Here is a 22,704-nt window from a genome sequence, read left to right as displayed (position 1 = left end):
TAATATATATATTATACATATATAATGTATATATTATAGTTTATATATAAAAGGGAACTGCAGTTCTCTATTTGTTTCATAGTTATTCTGTTTGCCACTAACCAGTGAATATCAAGTTGAAAATTAATAACAATAATGTGTGTGTGTGTGTGTGTTGGGTTAAAGCAGTTATGCCGTGGGTCTGCAGTGACCTCTTCCCAGCCCAGCTTGCAGGGCAGAGCGAGGAAGTGATGCCGAGTTTTAAGGCAATGGCAAACGCCAGGCGAAGATGCGCCAGTCCGGCGGGTCCCTCCAAATATACTGCCGCTTACATCTGTGATCGCTGCTCGTGGTTCTTCTCACTGATCACATTTTAATAATATTGCATTTCAGAAGCTTCTGCGATGTTTACCTCAGTGCAGAGGCTTCGATCACAAAAATAAAACCCGTGCCCACGCAGCCACACGTGTGCTGGAGTTTGAATTCGAACCTTTTTGGAACAACACATTAATTATTTGTACCCGTGTTTTAACCTGGAATAATTATTTTGCATGTTCTTGATGGTGGCGGGGTGGGGGTTGGGGGGGGGTGGTGGGTGGGGGGGGGTTGGTGCGGTGAGTGGTGCGGGGCGGGCGGTGGGGGGGTGGGGGGGGCGGGTGAGGATATTTTATTGAAAATAGCGGATAGCGCTCAGTAAGCTGGCTGCAGTTAACACTTCTCAAGTTAAACATTGTAAGTGTTCTGTATAAATGTGGGAATAGCCGGACCAGGTAAATAGCAGCCTTTTCAATTATAGCTGAACTCCCAGCATGCTAGTAGCCCCCGATCTCCTCTTCCCAACAACCATTCGGAGAGAAATCAGAGAATTAATTCACTTTTAGAAACACCAGCGTTAAACCTGATTTGTGACCCAGTCGAGGTGCGTTGAATTACCTTGCCCTGGCCGTTATGCCAATGAGGAATCTCTCTTAGTGTTTCACCTTTCATCCAACATGGATTTAACCATTAGTTCAATTTGCCACTCCATTGGAATCAATTGAATGAATCAGTTTTCATATTAAAATAAAGGATCGGCGTTTTAAAATCAAACACATGTTGATATTTATTTAATACAAAATTATAACGTTTCAAATATGATAACGCTGCAGAAACCAGAAGCGACACAGCAACAAGCTTTTAACTTTTAAACCCTTGTATTCGTTCCTAATTCATCCAATCGGTGGTATTTCAATTCGAATTACTTTCCTGGACTAAAACAAAACAGTAACGTTGTTGGTTTTAAAGAGGATGTCAGAGTTACTTCGTCAAATGTCCCAACCGGTGATTTCTGTTGTTGGGTTCCACCATTATAGGAACCGGACCGAAGTCTCCCGTCCAAGATTCAGTAAATGCCTGGATGAAGGTAGCAGGCCAGGCTAAAGGGTCGACAGATCTCCCTTAGCAGCAAGAAAGGAGGCAGGAATATACATGGAGAAAAAGAAAAATGGAGAGAGAGAGAGAAAGCGAGAGACAGAGAGAAAGAAAGGCGAAGAAAGAGAACTAGAGAAAGAGGGAGTAAAAGAGAAGAGAGGGAGATAGAGAAAGAAAGGGGGGAATGAGAGAGAGAAAGAGCAATGGAGTGGTAAAGAAATAAGGAGAAAGAAATAGTGGAAAAGAAATTGAAAAATAAATAGAAACAGGGAGGAAAAGAGGAAAGAAAGAGATAAGTAAAGCAATAGAGAGAAAGAAAGCGAGTAATAGAGGGCGAATTAAAGAAATAGAGTGATAAAAATATAAAGAGAGAAATAAAGAAGAAATAGGAATAGTGAGAAAGAATTGGGGAGAACAATAAAGAAATAGAGAACGCGAGTAATAGAAAGAGAAAAGAAAGAATAAGGAAAGAGAGAGAGAGGGAGAAAGAGAAAGTGAAAAAAATAGGGGGAGGAATAGAAAACGGAAAAAGAGAAAGTGAAATTTTAAAAATAGTGAGAGTGAAAGAATGAATTCTGATCCTGGTCTTCAACTTTTCGCCCAGCTATTGGTTACAAACTCAAGATCAAAGGAACAGGAAACTTTCACTCGAAGTATTTGCTGTGAGATGATGCAAAGTTCCCGTTCTGTCCGGATGATTTGACCAGGTGAGGTTGTTGAGGTCATTCAAGGCCGCTTTCTGGTCAGAATTGTTGTTCACTAATTAGCCGCGGCTAGAACGAAGCTTGAAATTCTCACAGAAATCAATAAAGCAAAAAATAAATAAATAAAATAAAAAAATAAACTCTTGTCTGGAGGGGATTATAGAATGGTTTGCAGTGTTACACAAAATAATTAGTATTTTCATATAAATAGGTGAACCTCTGGGCGTCTTACTGGGCAGGCTTCTGTAAGGTTTAAGCAGGGATAAGGGATCTGATTAAAGCTTGTCTCTGTTTGATATTTCTTTAACCCGAAGATTGAGGCCATTTTAATGTTTACCCAAAGTTCTCAAATAACCCTGCTATTAAATCTTTCACCTGCTTTCCACTGTCAGGGTCTAATTGTTCAGATTGCGGTATCATATCACATGTTACTCATTACTAACAGCTCAATAAATCCACCTCTGCCCGCTGTTGTATTTAAAAATAAGCTCTGGGCGCATTTTACCAGGAAGAGAGCGAGAAACCCAGTACAGTGCAGCATGCTGCAGTGTGTGTGCTGGCAACTTTAACCCTTTCACTCCGACATCGTGTTTAACCGGGGGAGCGGAGTTGGGGGGAGTTAACCCTTCGGTTGCCAATTTTAATTGAACACAGTATTGGAGAGAGGAATTCTGCAATAGACTTACCACGTTTTCTGCTATGCGCTGCCGTTGGGAGACATGTCAGAAAATCTGCCCATCATTAAATATCTGGAAATTGGGACTAATCTGCAACTGCAGCCTTTTTTTAAAATATATATATATATCAGTTGCAGCATTTTTCATGGTTTTTAACAAAGTGTAAACCGTGTACACAACGGACTGGATGTACATCAGGTCAGTGTTGGAAGAGTTTGAGGCAAGGTCCTAGCCTGGCGAAAGCCTGACATCTGAACATCCAACTGCCTTATCTTCCTGCAGATATTGCCTCCCTCTCTTGTCATGCTTTCAGCTTTTCCTGTTTTGGATTTTCGGAGGGTGTGAAGTGGGATGCACTGGACCTGCAGTGTGAACGCAGCCGTGGGCTTGAACTATATTTCTATATCAGCACACGAACTGATAAACTTTACCACAACTTTCTTAACAATTAAAACATTTAAAAAGGAGGATAGGTTTTCGTTAAAAAAATGATCGCTTTCGGCTGTAATTTTTGTTTTTAAAATGGCAAATATTCAATTTATGCCACCCCTTTAATGCCCCGGGGGAAATTAAGAGTGAAGCCTCATTTCCCAAGGTTATTGCTGATGAAAAGTTAGATCTGTCTCAAATCATGCTAAAGCTGGAATGCAAATCGAGTAGCAAGGCTCCAAAGTGAAGATTCCCTTATCTGAAGGAGCCTCACTCAGCCTCACTCGAGTGTCAAGTCAGAAGCTGATGCCAGATTTAGATTGTTCGGGCACTGCAACTAAATCACTTTTGCTGCACTTGTGTGAGCAGATAGTGGGTGCACTTTCTGAAACATGCCTTCATTCGGCTGCTGGCCCCACTATCACCCGCTTGCACGCCCGAGTTTTCCTCTCACAGCGACTCTAACTCCAGAAATGCGGTTCCATTTTTCATAAGAGCCACAGGGGTTTCTGTCCAATTGTACTGTGGTTGTGTAGATATGGGAGTGAGATTCGGCAGTGTGAATGTGCAAAAACTGCCTAACACATTCAATGTGCGCGGGATACAGAGTGACTCAGTTATCACCGCACTTTGCGGACTTTCCTCTCGGAGGAACTCCCTGCATTGACAAACTACTGCAGCTTCTGCAATTATGGATAACCCCTTGGATCCAGGGATACCCCTTTGGAAGATACTTAAATACTGGTGCAATCCCCATGATCCCATTGAACGCCCAGTGTGTGAAAAGAAAAAAAAGGATAGACTTGCATTTCTATAGCGTCTTTCACAACCTCAGGCGGTCCCAAAGCGTTTTCCAGCCAACAAAGTACTTTTGAAATGTAGTCACTGTTGCAATGTAAGAAATTTGGCAGCTAATTTGTGCACACCAACTCCCATAAATAGTCAAGTGACAATAAGCAGATAATCTGTTTTTGTGATATTGGCTGAAGGGCAAAAATTATTCATGATACCAGAGATAACCGCTCAATTCATTTTCAAAGTGCCATGGGATCTGGGTTTAATGCATCATCCGAAAGTGCGGCACCCCGTCAGTACTGCATTGGCGTTTCAACCTAGGTTCTCGCTTTCAAGTCTCTGGGGTGTGACTTGAACCTAGCACCTAGTGACTCAGGCAAGAGTCCTTAGGGGACCCTCAAAGACTGGACAACAACTTGCATTTATATGGCAGATTTAATGTAGTAAAGCAACTTACAGTACTTAAGACTTCCTCCTGCAAGTATTAGGGGTGGTCTACAAATATCAGCACACTCCATGAGCTACTTTATCTTACGTTTCCAAGGACAGCATCAATCCTTCAAAGATAAACAAGGTTGCCATTACAGTAAATATGTTTGTTAGTACACAGCATCAAGGCCAATGTGTTAGTAAGACAATTTGTTTGCTAGACTTTTGAAATTTAATGACCACTTATCTCTGAAGATGCCAGTTAACAAATATGAGTTACCAAAGGACACAATGTATGGACAGAAAGGGTCTATGATTCTTTATTTGTGTGTGTGTTTGTGTGTGTATGTCCGTGTGTGTGTGAGAGAGAGAAAGAGAGTGTGAGTGAGAGTGAGAGGCAGAGAGAGCGAAACTTTGATTCAGTTTATGTGTGTAAAAAATGCATTGTTATTGAGAGTGTGAATGGAAGAGAATCTGACTGCTCTATAGAAATATTGGTAGGACCAAAATTATTCTCTGGTCACAGATATTAAACTAGCTGAGTGTCACCAGTGAAAAGCTAAAGGGTGGGCATTTTTAAGGTTTAAATAACAGCAAGTGTAAGTGGCAGATTGAAAGTGCATGTGTGCGAATGTCATTCAATGTATGAATGCATTTAAGCAGGGGCAGCATGGCATTGTGATTCCACATTTGAGCATGTGAGTGGTAGTCAGGCACAATATGAATGTGCAAGAATATAGGAATGTGGGACAGGCGTTATGATTCAGCATGTGTGTGCAGAAGAAAGTGATGTGTCTAATTTTCCCTAATTCAGCGAGTGTTCGATTCAGTGGGGGTGCATGAGTTAGTGTGTGTGAGTGTGAAATGGGTGTGTGTGTGTGTTTGTGAGAGAGAGGGAGACACAGAGTTTATTCAGTAGTTAGCGCTGAGTGATGCAATAATAAAATGAAGAAATGTTGGGAATCACAGAAGTGAGCAGTGTGCTGTGAATAATGTAAACAAGATTCTGATTGGAGTGCAGATGTGCTGCAGCAATCATCCAAAAAATAGAGTTTTCTGAGATAGAATGTACATGGAATCACATAGAATATTCAGAACAGAAACATGCTATTCAAACTAACTGGTCCATACCAACATTTACGCTCCATTTGAGCCTCCTCCCATCCTTCCTCACCTATCACATATCAGCATAACACCTTCTCCCTCAGCCTTCCCATTAATGCATCCATACTCTTTGTTTCAACCACTCCAATGAGTTGTACTTTCTCATCACTCGCTAGGTGCAGAAGTTCCCTCTAAATCCCCTATTGATTTATTGGTAACTATCATATATTCATAGCCTCTAGTTTTGCTCGTTCCCACACGTACATCCAAATGAACATACAAATTAGCAGCAAGAGTAGGCCATCGGCCCCTTGAGTCTGCTCCGCCATTCAATAAGATCATGGCTAATCTGATTGCAACCTCAACTCCACATTCCTGCCTACCCCCGATAACCTTTCACCCTCTTGCTTATCAAGAATCTACCTACTTCTGCCTTAAAAAATATTCAAAGACTCTGCTTCCACTGTCTTTTGAGAAAGGGAGTTCCAAAGACTCACTCTGAGAGAAAGAAGTTCTCCTCATCTCTGTCCTAAATGGGTGACCCCCTTACTTTTAAACAGTGACCCCCTAGTTCTAGATTCTGTCACAAGAGGGAACACCCTCTCCACATCCACCCTGTCAAGGCCCCTCAGGATCTTATATGTTTCAATCAAGTCACCTCTTACTTTTTTAAACTCCAGTGTATACAAGCCCAGCCTGTTCAACCTTTCCTCATAAGACAACCCATCCATTACAGGTATTAGTCTGGTAAACCTTCTAGAACTGCTTCCAACACATTTACATCCTTCCTTAAATAAGGAGACCAATACCGTACACCTTATTCCAGACGTGATCTGACCAATATCCCTGTATAACTGAAACATAACCTCCTTACTTTTGTATTCAATTCTCCTTGCGATAATCAATAACATTTTATTAACTGTCCTAATTATTTGCTGTAGCTGCATTCAAGCCTTATGTGATTTCTGCACAAGGACACCCAGATCCTACTGCAGTGGAAACATTCTCTCTGTATCCACTCTATCAAACCCCTTTATAATTTTAAAGATGCTTATTAGGTCACCCATCAGCCGTCTCTTTCCAAGAGAAAGGAGAAACACCCTGTTTATCCTTTCCAAATAGGAATAATCTCACAGTTCTGGTATCACCTTTGTAAATATTTTTTTGCATCCTCTACAGTGCCCCTGTGTCCTCTTTTATAATATAGTAACTGGAACTGTACACAGTACTCCAAATATAGTCTAAACAAGATTTGATTCAAGTTTCACACAAGTCTTGAGTATTGATCAGTGAGCACATATGTTCAGCAATGTGTCTTTAGCATTTAAACAGAAATATAGCAGATAAAGAAAAAGGCAACAAATATAAAACATCAAGAGATCTGATACCATCTCAGTTTGGACTCTCTCAAAATATTGCAAACTCCAACTGCAGCTATAAAGATCGTAAAGCAAAAAAAGTGACAGTGCATAATTTATAAGATAAAAGAATGGAAAGACTTGCTTTTATAAAACCATTCATGATCACAGGCTATCCCAGGGCACTTTACAGTAAATGAAGTATTTATATTTTTGAAATGTAGTTAATTCTGTAATGTAGAAAATGAAGCAACCAATTTGAACTCTGCAAATGCCCACAGTCATCAATGTAAGGTCACAGGCAAAGAGCCTCCCACACTGACTTCTCCACCAGTCCTACCCGACCACTCCCTCACTCTTACCTCTGGAGTTTGCTTATCCCCACCCCACAATCTCCTATTATTTATCTACATGCTACCTGTCAACAACATCATCCAAAAACACGTTAGATTCTATATGTAGGCTGATGATATCCAGCTCCACCTCACTTCTCTCAGCCCCTCCACTTGTCTTCACATCACCAGGTAATCTGTTTTCAGTTATATTGATGAGGGATAAATATTTCAGGACACTGGAGATTAGTCCCCTGACCATCCTTGAAATAATGCCATGGGATCCTCTAATCCATTTGAGAGGCAAAGGGGGACTCAGTTTAATGCCTTATCTGAAAGACAGCGCTTCCAACAATGCAGCACTCACTCAGTACTGCAGTGACAGCTTAACTCTTGTGTACCTAGGTTTTTGTGCTCAAGTCCAGGAGTGGAACTTGAGCCAACAACATTTTGAACCAGAATGCTACCAACCGGGTCATGGATGACAGTTCTAATTTCTAAGTACCCTGTAGGAAAAGTGGGGGGAGAATGTACTAGAATGAAATACCCGATAGTTAAACAGGTAATAAATGACAAGAAGTGAGACGGAGACAGGACATTGCAAAGCCATTTCACCCATCAAAAGTAATTCTTCTCATGCAAAAGAGTGTAACTCTTTTGCCTTTGTGGGGTACAGGGGTGTGTGTGCCGAGATGCTTCTGGGGCCACATATGAAGATTAACACCATGTCCCATTGACTTCCATGGATCCTGGGCAGCAGACTCCAACAGGTCTTGTTGTCCGGATTTAGGATTTATCTACCATTGAGTCAACAGTGCACTAAGTACAGCTCTTTCCAAAGCTCACAAAGTCAAGCAAGGAGAAAGCAGTGAGTCAGAAACATAAACGCAAATGGAACCGAGTTGCATGGTCTTTAAAGGCTTGATTGGCAAGGTTTGTAGGCCGATGTTTGGACATCCCAGCTGTAGCACACTAACTCTCTCATCACATCATCTAACAGTATTTTGAAGGACCATACTTGGCAAATATCCATCACTCCTTGAGTCAAGCGATTCTTCTTGACATCAGTTTCAATTGACTCAAATATTTATATAATGGGTGCAGATATAAATATAGCTTTTGGAGGGCACTGTTCTTGTACTCTGACTCGCTCTTTCTCAAAATCATGAGGGGTTTCTATAGAGTGAATAAGGAGAAACTGTTTCCACTGGCGGGTAGGTCAATAACCGCAGGACACAGATTTAAGGTAATTGGCAAAAGAACCAGAGGGGAAATGAGGAGACTTTTTTTAAACACAACGGGTTATTACAACCTGGAATGCGCTGCTTGAATGGGCAATGGAATCAGATTCAATAGTAATTTTCCAAACGGAATAGAATATATACTTGGAAAGGAATGATTTGCAGGGTTATTTGCAGGGACTAATTAAATAACTCTTTCAGAAAGCCAACATAAACACAATAGGCCAAATGGCACCTTCCTGTGCTGTAGAATTCAATGATTCTATGGCGAATATTTGAGATTTCCTTACCTTTCTGATTCTTCCATCCTTCCTCCAATCTGCAGGTATTTAAAACCCAAGCTTGGTCTTAACCAATCACTACTCTTCAATCTTAGTGGTGTCCTGCACTGAGAGCCTTTCAACTTGGGCTCGTAACTGTAAGAAACACCGAGCGAAGAAAGTTGCTGCCCTCATGACAGGCATTAATCAGCTGACGAGGGGACCTGACGCTCACTGATTGAATGCAGCTCTGGGATTGTCATGTGTGGCAGTTATCGTCATTCCCCATCTCCGCACTTTACAAAATCACTCATAGAAATCATAGAAATTTACAGCATATGAAGAGGCCAATCGGCCCATCATGTCTATGTTGGCCAACAAGTAGCCATTCGGCCTAATCCTACTTCCCCTAGACTTGTAGGTTACAGCACTTCACGTGCATATCCAAATGCTTTTGAAACATTAGGAGGGTTCTAAAAGTCTTTTTGACATCATCAACTCCAAAACGTTTTACTTGCAAATTGACAATTATATCAAACAAAACCCAACAATATACAACGGAGGAGGCTTCCTACCTCACTATACGCCACACGAAGATGATAACCAGTATCAAGATGTATTTGATCCAGAATGTAATGTATATCCATGTCAAATTCACACCTCCACACACTCATTGATCAATGCACTCTCTAACTCTCTCCCATTGCCCAGCCAGGAGGCACTGCCCTTACATACCTATCTATCCGGTCATAGCCAAAGAGCCTCCCACACTGGCTTCTCCACCAGTCCTGCCCGACCACTCCCACACTCTTATCTCTGGAGTTTGCTTGCCCCCAACCCCCAACAGCCTAATACTTATCTACATGTCGCCTGTCAAAGACATCATCCAAAAGTAGGTCAGATTCCACATGTAGGTTGATGACATCCAGCTCTATCTCACCTCGCTTAGCCCCTCCATATTGTCCTGTTGTTTGTCTGATATCCATTACTAGAGGGGCAGAAGGTTCTCCCATATCAATATTGGGTGGACCCATTGTCTTTGGTTGTCACCACCTACTTCATTCCTTAGCCATCAACTCCATCCTTCTCCTTAACCACTGTCTGAGGATCATTCAAACTGTTCACAAACTTAGCCTCCTTCTTAACCCTGAGCTGAGCTTCTGATCCCATATTCCCTTCATCAGCAAGCATGCCTGCTTCCAACACTGTAATTTAAACCTTCTCCATGACTGTCTCAGCTCATCTACTGCTGAAACCCTCATCCATACCTCTGATGCCACGCGACTCAACTATTCCAATGGTCTCCTTCCACCCACTGTAGAGATCACTTACTTAAGACTCAGTTTTCCACATCCTAACTCACCAAGCCCTGTTTGCCCATCACCTCTGTGCTGACTGATCTACATGGGTTCCCCCTCTGGCGGCTCCTCATTTTGAAATTCTCATTCTCATGTTCAAACCCCTCCATGGCCTTGCCTCCTCCCTAACTCTGTAAACTCCTCCAGCCCCACAATCCACTGAGAGCTCTGCGCTCCCCGAACCCTGACACTCGAGCTTCTTCTTTCCACCATTGGCAGACTGGCTTTCAGCTGCCTAGGCCCCAAACTCTGGAATTACATCCTTAACCTTCTCTGGCTCTCTCCCTCTTCCTTTAAGTTGTTGCTCTTCAAAACCTATCCCTTCGACCAAGATTTTGACCATCTGTCCTAATATCGCTTTGTGTGGCAAATTTAGTTTGAGAAACACTATTGTGGGGCTCCTTGGGGCCATTTAAGATGGGACATTAATGCTACTTGTTGTTAATGGGCCAAATGTGTACTGTGCTGTACTGTACAGTTCTATGAATATATATACCTATACATATTAATGTTCATTTTTCATCTTGCTTTGTGGATACTGCCATCACGAGGCATGTATAGGTCAAGACTAGACTGAACTACAATATGATCATCTCTGGAGAGATCCAAGTCGGGAAACTGCGCTCAGGCTTGAAGTGAAAGCGCCATTGCCTGAGTTAACATCTTCTGCTTTTTAACACATTGCTGCTACTCTGGGTCACTTGGTTACATTTTGTAACAGTGAGTGTTTCATTTTAGAATGAGTGGTGGCGAACAGCAAATAACCTTTCTTTCTACATGAACCTACATAGATAAACGGTTAGAGGCCCAGAGAACCGGCAGTGCTATGGTCAGATTTACACGGAGAGAATATTCCACTGGCCATTCAGGCCATGTAAAACCCAGTAACATGTAATAAAGCATATTGTTTGGGACCTTGTTCACTCGCTTCGCCATCCCTACACAAATCATTGGAAGCACGAGCATATTTGGATGGAGAGGTGAATCACTACCTTTTGGCTCTGCCACTTTAAAAAAAATTTACAAACGCTGAAATAAAACCGGAAAATGTTTGAAATGCGCCCTTGCCCTGTCAATATCTGGGAACAAAAAAGCGTCCAGATCTTGAGTTAGGATCTGCCATCATTACTCCAAGGGCCCATCTCACCTCTTGCCCCTTAAAAGGGCAGCACTGAGCTCTCTTGCTTGTGTCCCAGGTGTCCTCAGTTTTCACAGAATCACAGAATCACACGGTGCAGAAGAGGCCCTTCGGCCCATCGAGTTTGCACCGACATGTGAGCAACACCTGACCTACCTACCTAACCCCATTTACCAGCACTTGGCCCATAGCCTTGAATGTAATGATGTGCCAAATGCTCATCCAGGTACTTTTTAAAGGATGTGAGGGAACCCGCCTCCACCACCCTCCCAGGCAGCGCATTCCAGACCGTCACCACCCTCTGGGTAAAAAAGCTTTTCCTCACATCCCCCCTAAACCTCTTGCCCCTCAGCTTGAACTTATGCCCCCTTGTGACTGACCCTTCAACTAAGGGGAACAGCTGCTCCCTATCCACCCTATCCATTTCATTTTAATTTTGTGTCATTTGACATTTCCTGCCGTCATATCCTGACACTGTTTCAATATTTCAGCTTTTTAAAAGATGAATGAAAATCGGAAGTAAATCAAAACATTGAAAAGACACTGGTCTATGTGTATACAAGGTTGATTTTAACAGAAGTAAGCTTCTGTTGTTATTGAAAGTTTTAATATTTTGAAAATTTAGTCTTCTCTTGCCTTTCTTGCACCCAACTCTCTTTTAACTCTCTCTGGCTTTTTCTGTCCATATAAAATCTCCTTTTTCTATCCCTATCTGTTCCTCTCAATATAGAACTCACCTCTCTTCAATCCTGCCCATCGTTTACTCGTTCTCTATAATTTATCCTCTCCCTCTAACACTATCTGCTCTCTCTCTCTAAATCCACCTCTCTTTAACCCTCACTCTCTGTCTCTGCATCTAACCCCATCTCTCTTTAATCCTCTCTCTCTGCCTCTCTCTTTCCCTAACTTGATTTCTCTTTAATCCTCTCTCTCTCTGTCTCTCTAACTCCAGCCTCTTGAACCCCTCTCCCTCTCTATCTCTCCCTAACTTCATCTCTCTTTAAAACTTTTTCTGTCTCTCTCTCTCTATCTCCAACTTCATTTAACTGCCTCTCTCTCTAACTCCATCTCTTCTTAACCCTCTCTCTCTCTAACTCCATCTTGCTTTAACCCTTTCTTTCTGTCTCTTTCTCTCTAACTCCATCTCCCTTTAACACTTCTTTCCTGCCTCTCTCTCTCTCTCTACCTCCATCTCTCTTTAACCCTCTCTCTCTAACTCCATCTCGCTTTAACCCTCTCTCTCTAACTCCATCTCTCTTTAACCCTTTCTTTGTCTCTTTCTCTCTTGCACCATCTCTCTTTAACCATTCCTTCCTTTCTCTCTCTCTCTCTCTCTCTCTAACTCCATCTCTCCTTAACCTTTCCTCTTTCTGTGTCTTTCTAGCCCCAACCTTCTTTAACCCTCTTCCCCTCTGTCTCCCTCACTCTAACCCCATTTCTCCTTAACCCTCTCTGTCTAACTCCATCTCTCATTAACCCCCTCTCTGTCTCTCCCTCTCTTTCTCTCTAACCCCATCTCTCTTTAAACCTCTCTCTATCTTTGTCTCTTTTTAACCATCTCTCCCTCTCTGACTCCATTTCCCTTTAGCCCTCTCTTTCTGCCTCCATCTCTCTTTAATCCTCTCTTTCTGACTCTGTCTCTCTTTACTCCTCTCTCTCTCTCTTGATCTACCTCCATCTCTCTTTAATCCTATTTTTCTCTGCATCTCTCTCTCTCTCTAACTCCATCTCTTATTTACCTCATCTCTCTATCTCCCACTCTCTAACCCCATCTCTCTTTAACACCCTCTCTCTGTCTCTCTCTAACAGCATCTCTCATTAACCCTCTCTCTTGTCTCTCTCTCTATCTCTCTGTAACTCCATTTCTCTTTAACCCTTTCTCTCTCTATCTTGTTCTAGTCCCAACTCTCTTTAACCCTCTTTCTCTCTGTCCCACTCTGTCTAACTTCATCCCTCTCTGCCTCTCTCTCTTTCTCTGTAACTCCATCTCTTTTTAACCCCCTCTCTCCCTTTGTCTCTGTCTCTCTCTCTCTCTAGCCCCGTCTCTCGTTAACCCTCTATCTCTCTGTAACTCCATTTCTCTTTAATCCTCACAGTCTCCCTCTCTCTAACCCCATCTCTCTTTAACCCCCTCGCTCTAACTCCATCTCTCTTTAACCCTCTCTCTCTAACTCCATCTCTTTTTAACCCTCTCCCTCTGATTCCATCTCTCTTTAATCCTCTCTCACTGTCTCTCTCTGTAACTCCATCTCTCTTTAACCCTCTCTCTCTTTCCAACTCCATCTCTCTTCAACCCCTCTTCAACTCTATCTCTCTCTAACCTTCTGTCTTTAAACCTTCCTCCCCTGGTCTCTCTCTAGCCCCATATCTCTTGAACCCTCTTTCTCCCTGTCTCCCTTGATCTAACTGTATTTCTCTTTAAAAGCCTCTCTCTCTGTCTGTCTCTCTCTCTTTCTCACTAACCCTTCCCTGTTTAATCCTCTCTCTCTCTCTGTCTCTGTCACTATCTCCCTAACCCCATCTTTCTTTAACCCCCTCTCTTTCTCTCTCTCTCTAACTCCATCTCCCTTATCCCTCTTTCTGACTCTCTCTCTAACTCCATCTCTCTTTAACCCTGTCTTTCTCTAACTCCCTCTCTCTAACCCCAGCTCTCTTTAACCCTCTCTCTCTGTCTCTCAGTCTAACTCCATCTCACTTTAATCCTCTCTTTCTCTGTCTCTTTCTCTCTCTCTAACTCCATCTCTCTTTAACCCTGTCTTTCCATATCTCCCTCTCTCTAACTCCATCTCTCTTTAACCCTCTCTCTGTCTCTCCCTCTAACTGCATCTCTCTTTAACCCCCTTGCTCTATATCTCCAACCATCTCTCTTTAACCCTCTCCCTCTGTCTCCCTCTGTCTAACCCCATCTGTCTTTAATCTCCCCTCTCTGTCTCTGTCTCTCTCTCTCTTTAACCCCTTCTCTCTTTAACTCTCTCTCTTTGTCTCTATCTCTCTAACTCCATTGCTCTTTAACCCTCACTCTCTAACTCCATCTCTCTTTAATCCTCTCTCTGTCTCTCTCTCTATCTCCATCTCTCTTCAATCCTCTCTCTCTCTCTCTAACTCCATTTTTCTTTAACCCCCTCCCCCCCACTCCTCTCTAACTCCATTTCTCTTTAACGCTCTCTCTCTGCCTCTAATTTCATCTCTCTTTAACCTTCTCTCTGTCTCTCTTTCTAACTCCATCCCTCTTTAACCCTTTACCTCTCTAATGCCACCTCTATTTAACCCTTTCTCTCTAACTCCATCTCTCTTTAATTCTTCCTCTCACAGTCTCTCTCTAGCCCCATCTCTCTTTAACCCTCTTTCTCTCCATCTTCCTCTCTCTGACCTCATTTCTCTTTAACTCTCTCTCTCTGTCTTTCTCGAACTCCCTCTCTCTTTAACCCCCCTCCCTGTCTCTCTCTAACCCCATCTTTCTTTAACCCTCTCTTTCTATCTGTCTCTCTTTAACCCTCTCTCTTTGTCTGTCCCCCTCTCTAATCCCATCTCTCTTTAACCCTCTGTGTCTGTCTCTCTCTAACCCAATCTCTCTTTAACCCTCTCTCTCTGTCTATGTGTCTCCCTCCAATCCCATCTCTCTTTAACCTGTTTGTTTTACTTTCTCTCTCTGTAACCTTTGATCCCTCTAATCCTATCTGTCTGTTTCTCTCTATATATATACACCATTCACATGCATCTCTCTCTAGACCCCCATTTAACTCTGATTATCTTTTTCTAAATTTATCTCTCTCTCCAACCTCCTCTCTCTCTAACCCAGTCTTCTCTTTCTCTCTAACCTGCCACCACACCCGCCCCCCAACCCTACCCCTCTCCACCCCAATCTCTACTTTCTCTATGACCCTGCCTCTTTCCATCTAATTTTATAAACTCTGTCTCCCCCACTTTTTACATGTATAATATGTGTGTGTGTGGCTCTGTGTATCTGATGATAACATTTCCAATCTCTTTTCTCATATCCCACTCTCACTCGGCTGTTCCCCAATTCCGGTACAACTTCCGACCGAATAAAGCTCAACTCGGTGTTTACGCAAGCTTTGCGTGGAAACCCTGGAAAACGACAGGTTTGTCATTCTGTCACTCCGCCCGCAGCTTAGGTTCAGACCGGGACTGCGTCTCTCCTCCAACAGCGGTTGCACGCGGCTCGTGGCGAAATATTTGTGCGTGGATTTGTTAGTGGGAAGAAGATGTAGATTATTTTTATAAGTAGTTTTAGGAGATGGGCGGATTTGTTGCCTGTTCAAAGTTGAACGGAATCAATATGTCATACACTGGTGGTGTTATATAATTTTATGATGCCTATCAAAGTGACTGAGGCCACTTTCACAGGGAGTGTATCAGGAAATGATTAAACTCGAGTGCACTCAAAATCTGTTAGTTAAGGGGGCACATGGTTTAAATAAATGCGTTTTTAATAGCTCAAAAGTCACTTCTTCACTATAGATGAAGGATTTATATCAGTGAACCATTAACCTCTGATTAGTAACTCCAGTAATAGTTGATTATTGGGATTTGATAGTGTGGACAGCTGCACAATGGGGAAATTAAACTGAAATTCTTTGAAGTGGAGATTTTTTTTAATACTCTTACTCAATCTTGTACTTGTAACATTGGGACATCAATTCTAGATTAAAATTGTGAACTGTCTTTGGCTTTAATACTAAGGTCAGTTTTGTAAATTAACCTGACTGCGTCAATAAAGGGATTAATCTCGCCTCTCTTTGCAGGCACTGGCTGCTTGGGTGGTACCAGAATTTCAGATTTCCAGCAGTTGGCACTTAGTTTATTTTCACAACAGAAGCTTGTTTCCATTTGTACGGGTGATTTGGAAGCGGATTTCTCAGTCTATCTGTGCAGTCCCACTTCCTTGTCCTAGCCTTTGTGTAGAACACGAACCAATAGCTTCCTGCTCTTCATCTACCACGGGCTCAGTTCTAGTCTAGACCCTTCTAGTCTGGACATGTCAGCATCATTGTTTTCAAACAGAGAAGTTTGCTCCTATAACTTATATTCTATGGGGGTTGGGGGTGGTGGTGGTGGACGGCTTCAATCAGTGTGAGGGAGGCTGTATCAACTGGACTCTCACCCAATGTTCATTCTATTTCAAATCTTCCGAATCAGGAACTTTTTCCCACGTTTGAAGCCCTTGTCCTTTTTTTTGTTACACAATATCTGTCACTCCACTGGGTGTATCACACAGTCGACTCAGCGCTCGTTTATTAGCAGTTTAAAGGTGGAGTCTATTAACTCGAAATCACTCAAAGGGCAGAAGGAGAATAAAATTTGCTTGGCTCCACTTTATGTCTTATTTTGAAGGATGTGAATGTTTGTTTCTGTTGTTATTGTGGAGTTGTGACGTAACAATAGCATGAATTCACCCCCCAGTAACTCGGTAACACTGATTCACAGAATCCCAGCACTCTGGGTACACGGAGGAGTCAGCGTATTCACCCCTACTGTTGAGAATGTTGTAATCTGCCCCTTTCCTATACTCACTCACATGTCTCATTTTTCTCCAGTGCAGAATCTCTCGGTCTCCCTCCCTCTGAAAATCTACTGGCTTTTTAAAGCTCAACTGGGCGCCCCCTCAACATTTTACTTTTCATCCATTACTCCGTTCAGCCCCGGCGCTGTACAAGTTTAAAGAGCAGGTTTCCTCCATTTAAAAATGAACTATTATTCACCCTCCCGTTCCCCTCCCTTACAAAAGAGACTAAACTTCAAATTGTACTTCATTGGCCCGTCGAGGCGTTCGAGGCGCTATGGAAATGCAAGGTCGTGCATTCCTCTTACAGGTTTTTGCAATTACATTAATGTGACCACAAAAACAATCTCTCTCTCTCTCACACACACACACACACACTTCTGTGCAAAACATGTTATTCGAAAAAGTAATTATGAACAATTTGAGACTGAAGCATGTTTTGTACATGGTTATGTGGTGTGTTTCATGTTGTTAGTAACACATCCACAAAAGACCTAAGGAAAGGGGAGGGGGTCTAAACTGTCCTCCTCCTGTTTCTTTTTTTTAAAAAAAGGACACACCAGTTGTTGCAAGTATCCCATGTGGTAGTTTATGGCAACACACCGCACATGTAAACAGCCTGCTCCTCACCATTAACGCCAGGGATTACATTAAATCAGTTACAGATAAGAGAGAAAATGTGTCCAGATGTGGGTCAACAATTTCACTGTATATAAAATTAACAGGGTTTTTTGTTTGTTTCAGTCCAGTGGGCCGTTCGGCAGGATACAAAAAAAAACCCACAAATAAAAAAGAAACACACATCTATCAATTTGTCATTCTGTGAGAATTCAATGCCGCTTCAAAAGTGGACAGAGAGTATACTCTGTGGTAAATATTTCCCCATACAGAGAAATAGAATTGTAGAATCGGGACAAATGGCCACCAATTCCTTGTAACTGCTGTTCAGTTAGTATCTCGATATTTAAACAGTGACCGTTGTACAGTTTTCATGCGTACTAATCCCCAACATTACTAGTTTGTACTTTTCTTTCGTTTCCATGCTGATGTCTCCATTGCAAGAGGGAAGGGGAATAGGGGTGAATGGGGAACACATCTGTCTCAGCAGCCTGGGTGCAGTGGGCAGAGATGCCAGATACAGACCCCCCCACTCCACCCTTATTGTGGGCATAACAATGTTAAGCACATGACTTAGATTCAATCCTTCACACACAACACGCGCACTGCATGTTACACCCCTTACCAAACGGTGCCCGGTTCAGATCAAATGTCACTGACCTGAAACGTTAACTCTGTTTTTCTCTCTCAACAGAGGCTGCCTGAGCTACTGAGTATTTCCAGCATTTTCGGTCTTTATCCCTGATGTCGAGCATCCATTGGCACTCTCCCTCTGTGGACCCAAGTTCCTCTATCTAGTCAGGTGCTTCTAACTGAAGCGTATTGTGAGACAGGTTGTGCCTGCACATGCATTTTGTGTAATTGGAAAACTCTCTCAGACGAATTAAAAATCTTGCATTTCCCTAGCGCCAATGGAATAAGTTCCAACTCTGTGTTTGTTTGGACATGATCGTTCCTGTGGGGTAATGGCTTGACAGGATGGCGAGACAGGAGGGCATCGATCAGAAACAAGTTGGGCCATCATACTTTTTTTTTTGATGGTTGCATAAGCAAAGGTTAGAGGTGCTTTGAGCACGGGAAGATCCCACGAGACAAGCGGGCAGACGAATGACGGGTTAATCTGTTTATAACGAGGTTGGGGCTGGGGAAGAATTGCTGACCCGGCGACCTGGTAAACGTGAAACCTAGAACCGAGCCTTATCTCAGTCAGCAGACTCCGGTCACCTCCAACCGTCCCAGCCAGGCGCTATCACAGGGGCAGGTGGGGAGGGCAGTTGCACGGGTGTTTACAGCTAGTAACCCAAAGCTTCTTCACTGTATTCAGCAGCCGGACCCGGCGTGGTCCCTCTGCTGGATCCAATTCCTCAAGTTGGATCTCAGATCGGCTCCATTGGCCAACTCTTGGATCTATGGCGAGGCTACAAGAAGGAGAAGATAGCCACTGTCTGATGAAGTGGGTCAGCAACTTAACAGACAACCTCATAAAATAAATCCGATGAAAAAGATCAGTCAAATCAGTTAAACAATCGAAGAACCCCCCACAATATATATGGATAACCTCTGAGCCAGCACTAGGTAGGGTTTAAGCAAAATACTGCAGATGCTGGGAACTTGAAACTAAAACACAAGAAGTGCTGGAAAAAAACTCAGCAGGTCAGACAGCATCTGTGGAGAGAGAAATAGAGTTAACGTTTCCTGTCCAATATGACCTCTTCGGAGCTGACTGGAGCCAAACTACTAAGTATCCTACTCCGAGTTCTCCGAGTTCTGAAGAGGTGTCATACAGACTCGAAACGTTAACTCTGTTTCTTTTTCCACGGAAGTTGCCAGACTTGCTGAGCTTTTCCAGCATTTTCTGTTTTTATGCCAGATAGGGTTTGCTCGTCCTGTTTCGACTGAACGGTCCCACAAGGAACAAAAGGGGGGGGGGAAAGAGAATCTCGAGAGGAAGCGGGAAGAGTTCTTAAAATCGCCCTGTGCAATGTGACCCCTTTACGAATCCGCTAAAATAGCGATAAGAGGCAATCTCCCTGGATCATTCGTGATGTGACCACACCTAACGGCCGGCCAATCTCCCCCTCACCCCCTCCACCCCCCCATCCCCCTGTCTAATGCAAAGAGATCTCAGCAGAATGGTCTGATAATTAGGGATTCTTCCAGAAGCGGTGAAAATAGGAATACTCCCCTCAGTCCCTAACCCCGTCCACATCAGAACTGAGACTCCTGGTTACAACTGAGGGGAAAGCCCCCTCTCTGTTCAGAGAACGGAGACAAATTAGTTGTGTGGTTAACCCTGTTGACTACAACATTGAGGCAAGGGAAAGGGGGAAGGAAGAAGAGGTTGAGAGAAAAGGAAGGAAAGACATGAGCGATCCAGGGAGAGAGAAATCAAAAAAAAGACTTGCATTTATATAGCACGTCTCATGTTTTCAGACTGTCCCAAAGCGCTTTACCACCAGTGCAGTACCTTTGAAGTGTAGTCACTGTTGTAACATAGGAAACACAGCAACCAATTTACACACAGCAAGCTCCCACAAACAGCAACATGATAATAACCAGGTATTGAGGGATAAATTGAGAGAGAAAAAAAAACTTATTCACACAGAGAGTGGTTCGGGTCTGGAATGCACTGCCTGGAAGTGCGGTGGAGGCAGGTTCAATCGAGGCATTGAAGAGGGCATTAAATGATTATTTAAATAGAAACAATGTGCAGGGTTACGGGAAAAAGGCACTAGGTCATGATGCTCATTTGGAGAGCCGGTGCAGATACGATGGATCGAACGGTCTCCTTCAGTGTCGTTAAAACTTTGCGACCCTGTGATATTTCCAGGATAACGGGAGCTAGAATTAGAACCACAGAAAAGTTACGGTGCAGGAAGAGGCCATTCAGCCCATCGTGTCTGCGCCGGCCAAAAAGAGAGAGAAAAAAAGAAACTAGCCGCTCATTTTAATCCCACTTTCCAGCCCCTGATTGGTAGCCTGGCACCCTTCAAAACAATGCCATGGGTTCTTTGACGTCCGCCTGAAAGGGCACAGAGGGGCCTGGGGTTGAAGACTCATCTGAAAGTCCACACCTCTGACAGTGCAGCACTTCCTCGGCAGGGCAGGAGGGCATCAACCTGGATTACGTGCTCCAATCCTGGAGTGGGGTTCCTATTCGCAACCTGCTGCCTCCTAGGCAACGGGTACCGCCCTCGGAACTACAGAAGGATGAGGAATTGAGAGAGAAAAATGGGGAGAAAAAAAAGGAGGAAAGGGAAGTTGGGTGGGGGGGGAAGGGGGGGGGGAAGAAATGAGACATGGGGTGGGGACAAGAGAAAGGAACTGAGGGAAGAGGGATTGAAATGAATCAGTGAGCAAAGGTTTGGATGAAGGCATTGAATGTATGTGTGAATATGTGTGTGCGTGTGTGTGAGTGCAAGAAGTGGAGAGAAGGAAGGAGACATAGAGAGAGTGATATAAGCATTAACAGGTAGAATATTGGACGGCAGAGAATCTGACGATTATTCTCTGGGGGGAATAGTCAATGCTGTAGCTTTTGAAATTTGGGTTTAATTCCAAGAATGGATTTTTTTAAAAAAAACTGAAGCAGATTATCATGAAGTAACGAGTTAGAGAAACGTTTTGCCAGTTTTGATTTTGAGGTGGAAGCGTTTGAACGGCAATTGCAAAAACACACATAGGATGAGAGAATTGGATGCAGATAGATGATTGTGATGTGAGCAAAAGTACCAGATGACGAGTTAGAATAAGTTTCTATATTGATATATCAGATACGAAATATGTATGGATAAATACTGATTTGTTAAGTATTCGTGCAATATAGCTGTTAACATTATTAATATCTGGTCCATTAAATTTTATAGATAGGTTAAGAGATTATATATGCAATAATGAATATCCAATTGCATAATGCATTGTATAGGCTAGATACACACGTAAGTACTGAAAAAAATATCAATTACTTTAATATTACAAATACAAATATGCCAAAAATATATTGCATCTACATATCCATATGATGTGCACCCATATATATATCTGTAACTATTTTCAGATTCAATGATGTTAGAAAGCAGATATTTTGATGGAATCAGAGCCCGGGTTACAATTTCCAGCCAACCCCTGGTAACAGCCACAGAAATCCTCTCCCAACTGTTGTCAAGGGATTCTCACAATGAAGCCACAATTAATTGCCACATGAAGTCTAGAACAGATAAAGCTAACTATATCAAAAAAAATCTGGGAAGTGCCTTCAAACAACCGTGTAACCTGGTTCTAACGAATTAGTTGGTTTTGTTCGCGTTCCCTTGGGCGAAACGTGTGGTTTTTTTTTCTCCCTGCTGACACTTGTCTTTCAATTGTCCAACCACTTGGCGAACGGCCGGGAAGTCCTTTGAATATCCTGACTGAAATCATATTTTAAAAACTGACAGGGCCAAACTGCTTTAAGACGGGACTTTGCATTGGCAAACCAGCAGCACACACACCGGTAATTCTAAATAGGAAATCGCAAATTCGCCCTTGCCGTCTGCACTCATGACAATGTACTAGACGGCATTTGGTTAAATGATTTGCAAAATGTAAATAAATTAAAACATTGCAACGTTCTCGTGAAACTTGTTTATTTAAAATTGCTTTGATGCCAATATTTATCCAATATCCCCCTACTTGTGCAAGTGCTAAACTTTGTCGAAAGAGCTTTAATATTTCAGCCACGTTCACACCGCAGTTTCTGGCTTTTCAATGACGGGTCTCTTCCTCGAGATGCCCTTTAATCTTATTATTCCGTGCGTTTGCAGCATTTTCTGTTGTCGTTCTTACACCCTGCATCCTCGTCAACTTCAAATGCCAATTGCAGTTACAATGGACAGCAAGATACAGCTAGTTGGGTGCATCTAGGAGACTGGACTTCTTCAGCATCACTCATCCTCGTTGTCTCCGTCAAATTAAATTAATTTGGACAGCTCCTTCCAGTGTGTTTACAAATCAGGCCCTGTGTTTATCAACCCCCGAATTAAAGGAACTATTTTCAATATATCAACATTGCCCGAAGAAATTAGGCCGGATTACGCCCCATTATCTTGAAGTAGAATGTTCTGATAAAACCATTCTTTTAAAATAACTTTTTTTCTTTGCTTTTCTTAATCCAAGAAATGTGTAAAACCTCTTTGAACATTAATGCCCATCTGTATTTGTATCAGAGATGAGCATTATTTATTCATTAATAATGTATACGTCAGTTCGCGGGTCCCCAAAGAAGGAGTGTTTGCAGATTAAAACCCGCACATTAATAAAACAACTCGCATCTGCTAAACTGGCGTCTTGCTAACTGCTCAACTAACCAG

The 22,704-nt window shown here is 42.7% G+C and overlaps 2 long non-coding RNA genes across 2 annotated transcripts in view; both read left to right on the top strand.

The window, feature by feature from the left end:
- Positions 1 to 22,704, top strand: part of LOC121271222 — a 76,309-nt gene that overhangs the window by 28,714 nt on the left and 24,891 nt on the right. The gene's annotated exons all lie outside the window — the stretch shown is intronic.
- LOC121271223 lies at positions 1,323 to 22,507 on the top strand. The gene is made up of 3 exons (XR_005941694.1): positions 1,323 to 1,381; positions 1,994 to 2,096; positions 22,159 to 22,507. It is a non-coding gene; the product is annotated as an uncharacterized LOC121271223 (long non-coding RNA).

Source organism: Carcharodon carcharias, chromosome 30 (genome assembly GCF_017639515.1).
Source record: "Carcharodon carcharias isolate sCarCar2 chromosome 30, sCarCar2.pri, whole genome shotgun sequence".
In the NCBI taxonomy this organism is placed as follows: Eukaryota; Metazoa; Chordata; class Chondrichthyes; order Lamniformes; family Lamnidae; genus Carcharodon; species Carcharodon carcharias.
The sequence above is the reverse complement of the archived record's forward strand: the minus strand, read 5'-3'. Positions and strand labels throughout refer to the sequence as shown.